The 13,329-nt window shown below is 48.9% G+C and overlaps 1 long non-coding RNA gene across 1 annotated transcript in view; it reads left to right on the top strand.

Annotated features, from left to right (window-relative positions):
* LOC146854921 (uncharacterized) overlaps nucleotides 1–13,329 on the top strand; it is a 53,388-nt gene that overhangs the window by 617 nt on the left and 39,442 nt on the right. The gene's annotated exons all lie outside the window — the stretch shown is intronic.

A 13,329-nucleotide genomic window follows, 5' to 3' on the forward strand; every position in this document is an offset into this window, starting at 1 on the left:
AGGACTCAGATGACTTTAGGGGGGGGGGGGAAGGGGTGGGGGTAGGGCTCGCCTCCGCCTGTCCAGTGTTCTCTTTCCCTGGCAGACAGACGTCTGTGGGCTCCCTCTGAAGTCACCCTACTCTCCTGCCAACGTCGGAGGGGTGATACACATGGGTACACAACAGATTCTAGGACATGGCGGGGGTGGGGTGAAGAGAAATAGACCTGTAAACCAGTTTGAAACTATTTTATACATACCCACCCCTCTGTGACAGCCGTTTGGCTTTTATTTTTTAATGTGCTCTGTTATAAACATTGCCCATGTTATACGCACCTAATAATAACAATGTATTAACGTGATGTTTCCTGCTACAATCTTACGAATTGGCAGTGGTGTGGATAATAGTGTTTTTTTTTTTACTATGACTAAACTCGGCGGTTCTCGTTTTGACAACCTTGAAAGGTTGAGCTGGCACTTGTCACTTGTATTAGCAGCAGGTGCATTCACCCGGGAGCTTTGCACATGAGTCTGCGCTATTTTTAGACCAACCGTGAGGGTTAACAACTTTTTTTTTTTTATGGCAGTTTTTTTCATTTTTACTTACACTTACACCGCCCCCCAGGCCCCTCGAATACCCTGACAGTGAGGGAGGGGCAGAGATATTTGAGAGCTGTGGTAACTGGAGACTCCCCACAGGCAGTGTACACAAAGCCTCCCTGACAAGCATCAGCCTGTGGGAAACCCCCCTCCCCCCCCTTTCCTTTCAGAAAGGCTTTTTGGTACTTCCGAAGAAAGGATGTTTTTCTTCAGTCAAGATCACAGGTATGGGCCTTGTTCCGTCTACTGTACAGACCAATCCTCGGCCCATTGCCTCGCCATCCACATCTTGAAGGAATACTAGCAGTGGCGGCTCCTCGATAGAGTGCTGCCGGGCAGCCGGGTGGTGTGGCGGGGCAAGGGAGGGGCAGGGTGGGAGGTAGTAAACTCCGGCATACGGTCGAACGGAGTTAAGTAAATAAAACGAATGGCATTGCGCACGCTGCATGCCATTTGGCGTTGCAGCACACAATGTAATTTGTTTTATTTATTTATTTATTTACTTAAGTCCGTTGGGCCGAATGCCGGAGTTTACTAACCCCCACCCTCCCCTGCCCCGCCGCACCACCCGCAGCACTCCCTCGCGGAGCTGCCACTGAATACTAGTGCCAATATCGGCAACCCTTCCTTCGAAACAATAGTAAGGTCAGGCGCGCAACGTCCATTGGGCTCAAAGGCCTGTCGTGTGTGGTAGCACGGGCTGAGACAGCTTTCCGGGCACACACACAGCCACACCGAGTACATTGTCAGAGAGAAATATTTTGGGAAAGCTTTCCCTTTCAGAAATGTTTTCCCAAAACTTCATTACATCTCTAGATTCCACAGAGTTGGTTATTTTTACTTCCGGCCATCTGGAATAGAGATCCAACAGTACAATAACATATTTGTCAGTGTTACTGTGTTTGATGGGACCTAGAATGTCTATCGCAACTTCTTCCCAGGCCATTCTAGGTAATTTTCCTAAGACCATAGGTTGGACCCTGGTTTTAAGGGCCTTGTCACATTTAATACCAGTGGTGGCTGGTGACATTTGAAAGTGGTGGGGCGTAAAAAAAGGGTCTAAATGTGTTTTGTGTCATAGCGAGCCTGATTGACTAAAGGGGAACTGCAGGACCCTCACGCCAAGGAAATTTTGAAGAACAAAAAAAAAAGGCCCAAAGGATGCAGGTTAAACCACATTTCAGAAAGCAAGAATATTTATAAAAGTAGGTAGGATATGTAGACTTGAAATAATTAAACACATTTAAAACTGTCCCATATCGTGCTTCATTCCTGCTTGCACCCGTGCCATCCATTTAGCCTGACTGCATTATTTTAAAAGAAAAGGGAACATTGGCGTTAGCCGCCTGACCTTATTGCCAAAGAAAGATGAACTATATGTCACCTCAGGTCTCCATTAGGGCCAAAGATTGGGTGGCGAAAACAGTGACCAAGTCTCCATAACCACACTCTCTCAGATGCATTGAATTAGTTATATAGCGCCACTCATACCAGTGCAGGGTGTCTGAGCACTTTGCATCACATGCATATTACACACAGACATTCAATCATACATGTGTAAATCACTGTGTAGGAAATGTTACGTAAGCCAAAGGACTAAAAGTGTAGGAGTCACATGTCATCCATACTGGTAGGCAGCATAGTTTAAGAGTGCTTGGTGTGGAGAAGCACAAACTCAGAGTCGAAAAAGAAACAGCATAGTTGGGAGTTTTCTTTAATAATAAGAATCCATTTCTAGCCAAATTAACCCTTTTTGCAACATTGATCAATGTTCTGTACTTTGCAGCGTGTATGCAGTTCTAGGATGAAAGTTAATACCTCACTATTCTATATTAGGACTAAGGACTTTAAATTATACATTGCAAGTAACCTGCTGATCTGTTTACATCTGTAATCTACATGGTACACGTTCTCTGCAGCAGGCATATTAACCCTCTGCACTAACTTCACCTAAGTCAAAACCACAACTATACAAAATGCTGATCTCTCTCTCCAGGAAGATAATTAATCACACGATATTCTCAGAGAAGAAAAGGTCTATTGGTGTGTGTATGAGGTGACGTAGACGCCTTCACGCGCGCACCGCTCCTCGGCTGCAGCCTTTTCCATCCGCCAATACAAGCGACACAACTTCCACACAGAGCTGAAATTCTGAGAAATGAACCTTTGTTTCCATCAGAAGAACGCGCCATCACTCTGGCAGTTTTTTCCAAAAAGCTTCCATTTACAATTCTTTGTTATCGAAACGGAATGGCTTGATGAGAATTAGAAGCAATGGCGGCACGAGTTATCTTGACATTTATGTGAGGCCTGGTAATTGCGGGGTGAAAGAAACGCTGCAGCAGGTGCTTCAAAGGCATAATAAACTTTCAAACACGGCGCCCCCAGGATTCCAGCACCCGGTGCGGTGGCACCGATCGCACCGCCCTAAAGCCGGCCCTGACTGGCATTGATACGGCACCGGAGGGTCTAAAATAGTAATGAATGTACATAACTATTTTAGGCCTAAGGAGGGCCTAAAATAGTTTTGTACATTCATAACTTCACAGTAACGGCCGGCATGATGGGGGTGGGGGTCGTCACGGGGGGTGGAGGCGGGTGGGAAAGAATATTATAAAACTTACCATCCTCGTCCTGCAACATCTTCTGGATGCGTTCCAACTCCCGCTCCGTCCTGCAACACCGCAGCTTCTGGATGCGTCCAAACTGCCGCTCCCGCCGTCCTGAAGCTCTCGTCGTCATGTCGTCATGAATGAAAGGCAGCCTCCCTCCCTCCGCTCTGCCAATCACAACGCTGAGGCGCAGTAGAGAGCGCCCCAGCCGGGACCATTTTCGCTATGTAGAGTGGGCGCCGTGGGCGGTGCTGCTCGAGGGCATGGGGGGAGTGGCTTGCCCAGTGTTGTGCATACGGACTGTTTGATCGGCCCCAGGGCCGGCCAAACAGTCCCTATGCACAACACTGGGCAAGCCACTCCCCCCTGCCCTCAAGCAGGACCGCACACCCCCGATCAGGCACTTCTGCTTTCTCGCAGTGCGAGAAGGCAGAAACATAAATGGTAGTTATTACCATTTATGTTTCTGCCTTCTCGCACTGCGAGAAAGCAGGGGGGCGGCGCCCAAACGCCCGTATGGAGGAGCCGCCACTGTTTAATACAATCAACACATTCTCTGACTGACCTTTCAATGCAAATACCCATACCGGGCCACCAGTAAGTTTGTCTTATTATTTCCTTAGTTTTAGATATTCCTGGATGACTGTCATGTGCAAAACTGATTAATTGATCCCTTAAGATGATAGGAGGGATCAAGCTGGTCCCTTTGAGCAGTATGTCATGTTGGAATGATAGTGCATCCTCGACCCGATGGAACCCTTAGTGTCCTTGCTCCAGCCATTCTTGATGCAAGAAATAACAGATTGTAAGACAGCATCTTTAGAGAGTTCATCGATCCAGGTTTCTTCTTTTATTATACTGTCATCAACATAACAGACCGCATATTCATCAAATTCATTTAATGTTTCTTCAGAGGACTCGTTCTCATCACTTTCTATGGCAGTCAAATGAGAGCAGCAGTCAGCTATGTTATTTTTTGAACCAGGGACATATTCCACACGAAAGTTGAATTCTTGAAGAGAAATTACCCATTCGCGTATTCTGGAGTATACATTGTCAATTTCTTTCTTTTCGAATATTTCTTTAAGAGGTTTGTGGTCAGTTCTTATCACAAAATTGTTACCCCACAGAAATCTCCGGAGCTTCCTCACTGCCCAAAATACTCCAAATGCTTCTTTTTCAATAACAGAGTAGTGACACTCTGCTCCTCTTAGACATCTGGATAAAAACAATATCGTAACTTCCTCTCCATTGAATACTTGTAACATGACAGCGCCTAAAACTGTTCCACTAGCGTCTTTCATGATGGTTACTTCTCGGTTAGGATCAAAACTGTTAAGTGAGCAGGCTTCAGATAATTGTCTCTTTATGAGTTTGAACTCTCTCTCGCATTCGGAGTTTAATTCGAAATTGACTCCCTTCGTCATCAAAAGTCTCATATTAAAGGTCTTGTCTGCAAAGTTCTTAATACATTTTGTGTAATACTCAGACATGCCCAAAAATTTGACAACTTCATCTTTGTTCTTGGGACTGGAAAGCTTGTTGATGGTGTCTACAAGTTCCTTTTTTGGCTTGATACCAGACCCGGTGATGGTATGTCCCAAGTAGTCAATGCTGGAAATATTGAACTTGCATTTCTTTGCTTTAAGAGTCAAGCCATTGTGTTTAAGTTTAGCTAATACTTTCCTAACTCTGCTATCATGTTCTTGTTGGGTGTTACCAAAAATAAGAACATCATCTTGGTATATCTTTATTCCATCACACTCTTTAAGCACATGCTCCATTACTCTCTGAAACACAGCAGCAGCAGAAATAAGCCCAAAAGGCATCCTCAAGAACTTGTATGTCCCAAACGGTGTTATAAATGCCGTTAAATCTTGAGATGAAGTATGTAGCTTGACCTGATGATAAGCTGAAGCTAAATCAACAGAGGAGAAAAACGTGGCTCCACCTAACAATGACAATATTTCTGCAATATTAGGTAAGGGGTAGTGATCAACAACAATGCATTTGTTAAGTTCTCTTAAGTCAATGCAGAGCCTAGACTCTCCATTGGCTTTGAGTGCCATGACCACTGGAGCCAACCATTCTGTGGCTTCTACCTCAGTGATGATTCCACCTTTTAACAACGTGTCCAATTCAACTTTCATTTTATCTTTGACCTTGATGGGAACATTTCTAAGTTTTCTAATTACAGGTACAGAATTTTCCTTAAGAACAATCTTGTGTGAATAACCTACCAAACATCCTAATTGGTCATTAAATACCTCAGGAAACTCATCTTCGAATGAGGTGAGAACTGTTTGTAGACTACATTGATAAATACTGGAAATACCATCATGGTTCAATAATGAGTTTACAGGTTTATCAAGTCTCAATCTTATGGAAGGTGTTTCGTTGGGATCTAGAATGACTTTAAGATCTTTTTGGAGAGCCCAACTCACCAAAGAATCACCTCTTTCGGAGATGTAAATCTTTCGTGATGTGACATTTGTCTTGTAAGAGATTTTACCAGTAAAGAAACCAGAAAGTTTGATGGGTTTGCCACCATCGCCCTTAGCCTTGATGTCAGGTATTTGTAAGCTTATCTTACTACACAAATGATTGTCATAAACTGTCTTGGGAATTAGTTTGATTTTAGCTCTCGAGTCAAATAACATTTGAACAGGAATGCCTTCAATGAGCACAGTGTCAAAAGGGCCACTTTTCTCACCATCACTAATCCTCATGATGATTTCCTCAACTTCACACTCATCTCCACAATATATTTCTTGAACCTTATTCTTAGAGGACCCACTGCGACAACATTTTGATACATGACCTCTCTTTTTGCATCTTTTGCACGTGGCTTTCCAGCCAGTGCAATGTTTATAATTTGCTGAATGCCCATATTCCCCCCATATATAGCAGTTACCTTGGAACTTCCTGACAAACGAATCATTTTTATGTTCAACACTACTTTTGTTACCATTCTTGTAATTGAGAGGACCCTTGTAAGGAAAAGTACTCTTATGGATTTAACTACATTTTCTGTGGATTGATCTTTAAAATGGCGACGAGGTAAAAGAACCCTGGTTCCCTCCTACTCTTCATCACCTCAACTCCAACAGCTTCCTGAATTTTTGCTTCATCTTGGTATTGTATAAATCTATTTATCCATATATGACTTCTGGAGCAACAAAAGAGTGGATTGTGTTCTCTATTATGTACTGTCTGGAAAAGAAGTACTACCTTTAAATTCACTTGTTTCTAACTGCCTGGAAAAGGAGTTTATTGAGCAAGGACATTTTTATCGTTTTGCATCTGTTTTAACTGTCTGCCTTAAATGTGAGACTGTTATTTTTCTTCTTAAACTGTGAAAGTTTACTGTTTTAAGGAAGCTAACTTCGTGGGCTAAACTTCAAGAACAGTGAAGAATTATTTGATATTTATTGCAAGTTTTGTTTCCATTAACAAACTTAATCTGCTGAGCACGTTTGAGGATAAGCGCTATACCTTTACAAGTTAACAAGGTCTTTCCGTGTGTGAAATCCTACAGGAGGCTGAAATTGACTTTGAAGGGAAGCATTGTTTTAATTAAACATACTCTACTGTGCGCGAGCGTTAGGCAGAAATTGACATCAGCGAAGCTATTATTTTAAAAGTAAACATACTCTATTGTGCGCGTGAAGTCAAGCGCAGGCAGAAGTTGACATTAGCGAAGCTGTTCTTTCAAAAGGAAACATACCCTACTGTGCACGTGAAGTCAAGCGCGAAGCTGTAATGGACTTGTAAATCCCATCCTCGTCGCCATTGCAAAGATCAATCCACAGAAAATGTATTTAAATCCATTAGAGTTTAATAAGAAGGTCCATATACACCTCAGCCTACACACACATCTATGAATGTCAAAATCAACAGCTCTCCTTTGAATACTAACATTCTGAGTAGAGAATGTTACCATGACATGTGGAACTAAAGGAGTATCAATGTTCCATTAACATCAGGAAATACAAAGTACAGCATACTACATGTACCATGCAGTACTAAGGCAAGCCGAGCATCATCCTGTTAAAAGACTATACAAATTCCATCCTCCAGACCAAGACAACGTTGTTCTCCCTGAAAATGACTAATTCAGCTACTAAGACTAAGGACATCTTTTCCATAGGTGATGAACTATCACAACCGGACAGAGTAATAGCTAAACCTGTCCCCTCACAATAACTATGTGATTCCCTAAACTCGTATTTTATGGAGAAAATTGCCACCATTAAAAGCAGCATTCCCCCTCCCACCCTTTCAACACCCCCCCCACACTTCGTTTAAATATGCCCAGGTGCTGGATCAAATACCTCTGATATCTAAAGAGTAGTTCTTTGTCCTAATAAACAAAGTTGGATCAGGCTCCCCTACAGATTGCTGTCCCCCCACAGATTCTACGAGAAGCTTTTTCCAGCTGCCCAGACCCCCCACTTGCGCTTCTCAACAACTCTCTCTGACAAGGCACGGTCCCCGATACCTTCAAACTTGCCGAAATTGTCCCCATCCTTAAGAAACCCAACGCCGATCCCTTGATACTCAGCAACTTCCGCCCCATCTCGTTACTCTCCTACCTTAGTAAGATTCTAGAAACTCATGTAGCTAACTGCCTCAGCTCTTTTATCGAACACTCACAGTTCCTTGACCCCCAACAAGCAGGATGTAGACCAGCACACTCTATGGAGTTAGTATCCTAGCAGTCATGGACGAGCTTAGGAAGGGGGCCGATCAAAACATCACCCAGGCCCTGGTAGTTCTGGATTTGTTGGCAGCCTTTGACACGGTCGATCATGATCTGCTGATCGACAGTGTCAGTAATGCTGGCATCCAGGGACTGGTCCTGAGGTGTATCTCCTCCTTCCTAAACAATCGATTCCAGGCAGTCCGTCTCGCCAGCTTCTCAGCTGAGAAAGTTAGGCTGACCTGCGGGGTCTTCTCTTTCACCCCTTCTTATTAATCTACACATATCACCCCTGATACGTTCCTTACACAACAGTGAAGTTGCTGCTTTTAACTACGCCAATGACCTTCAGCTGGTGTTCGAAATTGACTCCTCTGCCACCTCAGTTTCCAACTTTCAATCCACCATGAACCTCATTAGTAACTGGATGTATGCCAATCAACTAAAGCTCAACTCTGACAAGACTGAGCTGATCTTGACCGGAGGCACCTCCAATCCTTGGAACTTTAACTTCTGGCCTCCTCTCCTAGGCAATCCTCCTCACCCAGCAGAATCTGTAAAACGCCTAGGGGTCATAATAAGCAAAGATCTGTCCATGAAATCTCAGATCAGCACGGTGGTATCATCCTGCTTCTTCCACCTACGCAGAATCCGGAAAATTTGCAGATTCCTAACCACCGAGGCTCTAATTCTAGTTCTCCTGGCCCTGGTCATCTCCCGTACTGACTATGCCAACTCACTCTATGTTGGCATCCCAGCTTACCAGCTCCATCGCCTACAATTGGTCCAGAACCAAGCAGCTAGGCTCATTTTCCATCAACCCAGACATCAACATGTCCGCTCCTTGATGAAGAGCCTCCACTGGCTCCCGGTGGCCAAACGCTGTGCATTCAAATTGGGCTGCACCATCTTCAAAGCCCTGGCCGGTCACGACCCAGCTTTTATCTCCTCTATGATACATCGTTATACCCTCTCACGTGAACTTCGCTCCTCCCACCTGAACTTGCTCACCATCCCCACCTTCAAACGGAAAAAACACGGTGGTCTTAGATTCTCACTCCTGGCCTCTCAATTCTGGAACTCCCTTCCCACGGAGTTCAGATCAGTAATTCCTTATACCCAATTTAGAACACTCCTTAAAACCCTTCTGTTTTCTCAGGCATACGAGTAAGCGTCTGTCACTACATGTCATGATCTGGGGGCCGACGGAGCTGTTCCGAGGAGAGGACTCCAACTCCCAGCGGCCCCTGCGGCCTCCCGACGGAAGAGACGTCACGGCACCCCGGTCAAGCATAAAAGACGCGGCAACCCGAGGGGCGGGGCCAATGATTCCCGTCCGCCCTTGCGGATCCTAACGGCCCCGAACTCGCTCCCGCTTCGTCCAGCCTTCTGCCTTCCGTCCAGCCTGCGCCTCGGCGTGTGTTTTCCCGCAACTGATAGCGCGACGACTCAGAGGAGGTAAGCAGGCGGCGTCTTCTCGATTCACCGCCACAACCAGCGGGACCCTCCCTGGCCCTCACTGATCCCGGTGTTCCGAGCCGGCACAGGAGACCAGTTCTTCCGGTGCGCCACTGCCATTACCTCAGGCGCCAACGGCACTTCTTGACTTCCCGGCGCTCCTCCGCCTCACGGATTCCCAGGCGGGAGTGGCAGCGCTACCCTCTTCACAGACCTCCGGGCGCTCCTCCGCCTCAAGGATTCCCAGGCGTGAGTGGCAGCGCCGTCTACTTCGCAGACCTCCGGGCGCTCCTCCGCCTCAAGGATTCCCAGGCGTGAGTGGCAGCGCCGTCTACTTTCACAGACCTCCGGGCGCTCTTCCGCCTCAAGGATTCCTAGGCGGGAGGGGCAGCGCCCCCAGCACCTTCCACATCAAAACAAACAGCGAAGGCTCCGGCGCTCCTCCGGCGCTCCTCAGCCCCCGGAGTTCCAGGGCGTGAGTAGTAGCGCCTGAGTCTGCGGAACGCCTAGAGCCTGTCCCTTCGCCTCCCCGTGAAGGAACGGGGAGCGCGTCCCGTCCGTGAGGCAACGGATAGGGACCCGAAGAGAGCTGCCACATTGGACTCCGTACACTCCCAAGAAACCCCTCCAGAGTCCCCGAGGGGACCCTAGCCCATCGTCCGCTGTGGGAAGGAAGGAACCCCAGGTAGGGGAAGAAGCTAGTAGGGAGGGTGAAAAGGGGTGTAGGAGAGAAGGGCCGGTGTCTAAGTTCGTCTTCTTGTTTCTTTCAGGTTCTCCCTCCGCTGTTCCTTCCCGACCTTCCCTCGCCCACCTCTCTCCTCGTCCGAGGGTATAATACGTACACCGGGCAGGGGTCGGATGGGCGGGGGGCCCATACATAGCACCGACGTAATCCTGAGGAGAGGCATCACTGGGACTACGACAGAATCATTGGCCCACGGATATATCTCCTCCTGATTTCGTTGGTGCAAAAACATGGCCTCACTGGACGGTGTCATGGCCGTCTTGGCCCAGATCCAGCTAGAACTAGCGGCGTCCAGAGCTGACTTGGTCGCCCTGCATGGCCGTTTGGATCGCCTGCAGCGTAATCCCTTCGACGCAGGGACGCCATCTCCAGCTGCCTCTCCGCAGGTGGTTGTGGAGATGCCAGCTCACGTCCCCCTGGCCCCACCAGAGAGATACCACGGGGACATCCAGAAAGTGCAGGTCTTCCTCACGCAAGTACAACTCCATTTCCATTGCAAGCCGAAGCTGTTTCTCACGAACCAGGCCCGAGTCGCATTCTTGATCTCCTACTTAACAGGGGAAGCAGCACAATGGGCGGTCCCCTTAGTACGGCGAGACGACGCCCTGCTATATGACTGGGACACCTTTCGGCAGGAGTTCGAGCGGACTTTCGACCGAAGAGCAGACACCTTCTCAGCCGACCATGATCTTCTAAACCTACGACAGGCCCCCTCCGATTTCCTAGGGTACGTCAACAGCTTTCGCCGCCTGGTGGCCGAAACCGAGTGGCCGGAGGCGAAGCAAACGGCTATCTTCTACAGAGGGCTCACGGAGGAACTGAAGGACGTGATCGCCCAGATCGACCCCCAGCCGCTCACGTGCCCGGCCATGATCGAACTAGCGTCCAGGCTCGAATATCGCCTTCGGGCACGAAAAGGCGAGCAGAGACGAAAGGACAAGCCGTCCCCGCCGTGCGAGCAACCCCGCTTGTCGGACGCGACGGGATCTGGGCCCGTCCCTATGGAGATAGGGACGGTGAGGGCTTCCCTGACCCTTTCGGAGCGAGACCACCGACGAAAACAGGGCCTCTGCCTATACTGCGGGAAGAAGGGGCATTTCCTGCGTGAATGCCCGGTACGCCCGAAGACCGGGAGGTCCCGAACAGGTCTAACAACGGCCAGCCTCGTTGAGGGACCGGCGGAAAACCCCCGCGCTTGAAGGAAAGGGGAGGGACGCCTTCAAGCTGTCAGTACATCCCTTCATTGGAATCCGACGTCACCCGGGAACCCGACCATGTGTTTATCACCGCACAAGTGACGGTGAACAACTGTCCTCTGGAAGTGCGAGCCATGATCGACTCAGGGGCCACGGGGTGCTTCATGGACATCGAGGAAGCAGAGAGACTGCGAATCCCCCTCCGTTCCAAAGACGTTCCCGAGATGGTGTACGCTGTCGATGGCAAGGAGTTGGAATCCGGTCCTATTCGACAAGTCACTCCGTCCTTGTGGGTGACGATAGGGAAAGAACACGGAGAGTGGCTCACCCTGAATATAATACAAGCCCCTCGGTGCAGGATCATCCTGGGATTACCTTGGTTGCGGCGGCATGAACCTCATATACGTTGGGCGACGAACACGGTCACGTTCAATTCACCGTTCTGTCAAACCCGTTGCCGACTCACGAAGGAACCACCGGGGAAGGGAGATGGGACCCCGCACCACGTGGCCACTGCAGCAGAGAAGGAGATGGTTCTCCCCGACTGCTATGCGCCATATGCCGGGGTCTTTGACAAGCAACAAGCCGAAGAACTACCACCCCATCGTGACTTCGACTGCCGCATTGACCTCGTCCCAGGAGCCAGCGTTCCGTGCAGCCGGGTGTATGCTCTCACCGGTCCGGAAACCGATCATCTGAAGGAATACCTGGAGAAGTACCTGAAACTGGGATTCATCCGCCCTTCCAGCTCTCCGGCGGCGTCCCCGCTATTCTTCATCCCGAAGGCCAACGGTGAGCTACGCTGTTGCATTGACTACCGCTCCCTCAACGCGATGACCATCAGGAACCAGTACCCCTTGCCACTCATCCCCGTCCTCTTGGAACAAGTCCGAGGAGCACGGATCTACACTAAGTTGGACCTTCGAGGGGCGTACCACTTGGTTCGGGTACGCGCAGGGGATGAGTGGAAAACGGCGTTCAAGACCCGATTCGGCTTATTCGAATACCTAGTTATGCCGTTCGGTCTTTGTAACGCCCCGGCCGCTTTCCAATACTTCCTCAATGAGGTACTGAGGGACTATCTGGACAAACACGTCGTGGTCTACATCGACGACATTTTGATCTTTTCATCTGATCCCAAGGACCACGAAGAACACGTACGATCCGTGTTGGGAGCCCTGGAGCGACATCGACTATTCTGCAAATTCACAAAATGTGAGTTCCACGTGACCACCGTTGAGTTCCTGGGCGTCCTACTCACCCCTGAAGGACAGATCATGACAGACAGGAAGGTAAAAGCGGTGGCCTCTTGGCCACAACCGTCCTCGGTAAAGGAAGTCCAGAGCTTCCTGGGCTTCGCAAACTTTTACCGGAGGTTCATCCACCAGTTCTCCCGAACAGTGACACCTCTAACCAAGCTAACCCGCAAGGGGACCCCCTTCCTGTGGTCGCTAGAAGCCCAGACCGCGTTCGAGCAGCTCAAGGAAGCGTTCACCTCCGCTCCCGTCCTACGCCATGCCCAACCGGAGTTACCGTTCCTGGTGGAAGCCGACGCGTCCGACGAAGCGGTGGGGGCTGTTCTTTCCCAACGACAGCAGGATACAGGGCTGCTCCATCCGGTGGCCTTTATGTCCAAGAAACTGAGCCCGGCCGAACTCAACTATACCATCTCGGAGAAAGAACTGCTCGCCATACGTGAAGCCTTCGTGGAATGGCGGCACTGGTTGATGGGGGCTCGTCATCAGGTGACCGTATACACGGACCATCGCAATCTACAATTCCTACGGTCCGCCCGTCACCTGTCACCAAGGCAAAAGAGATGGATGCTCTTCTTTGCGGAGTACAATTTCGTGGTGACTTATCGTCCCGGGGCTTTGAACAAAAAAGCCGACGCCCTCTCTCGCCAAAGTCCTCCGTGTTTCCCTCCGGTGACTCCCGAGCAATCCATTCTCGCTCCGAATCAGGTCATCGGCAGTCTGAAAACCGAATCCTTTCTACAGGGGGTAAAGAAAGGGATCCAAACCTTCGCCTGGTCCT

Source organism: Triturus cristatus, chromosome 4_1, assembly GCF_964204655.1.
Source record: "Triturus cristatus chromosome 4_1, aTriCri1.1, whole genome shotgun sequence".
NCBI classification, from domain to species: Eukaryota; Metazoa; Chordata; class Amphibia; order Caudata; family Salamandridae; genus Triturus; species Triturus cristatus.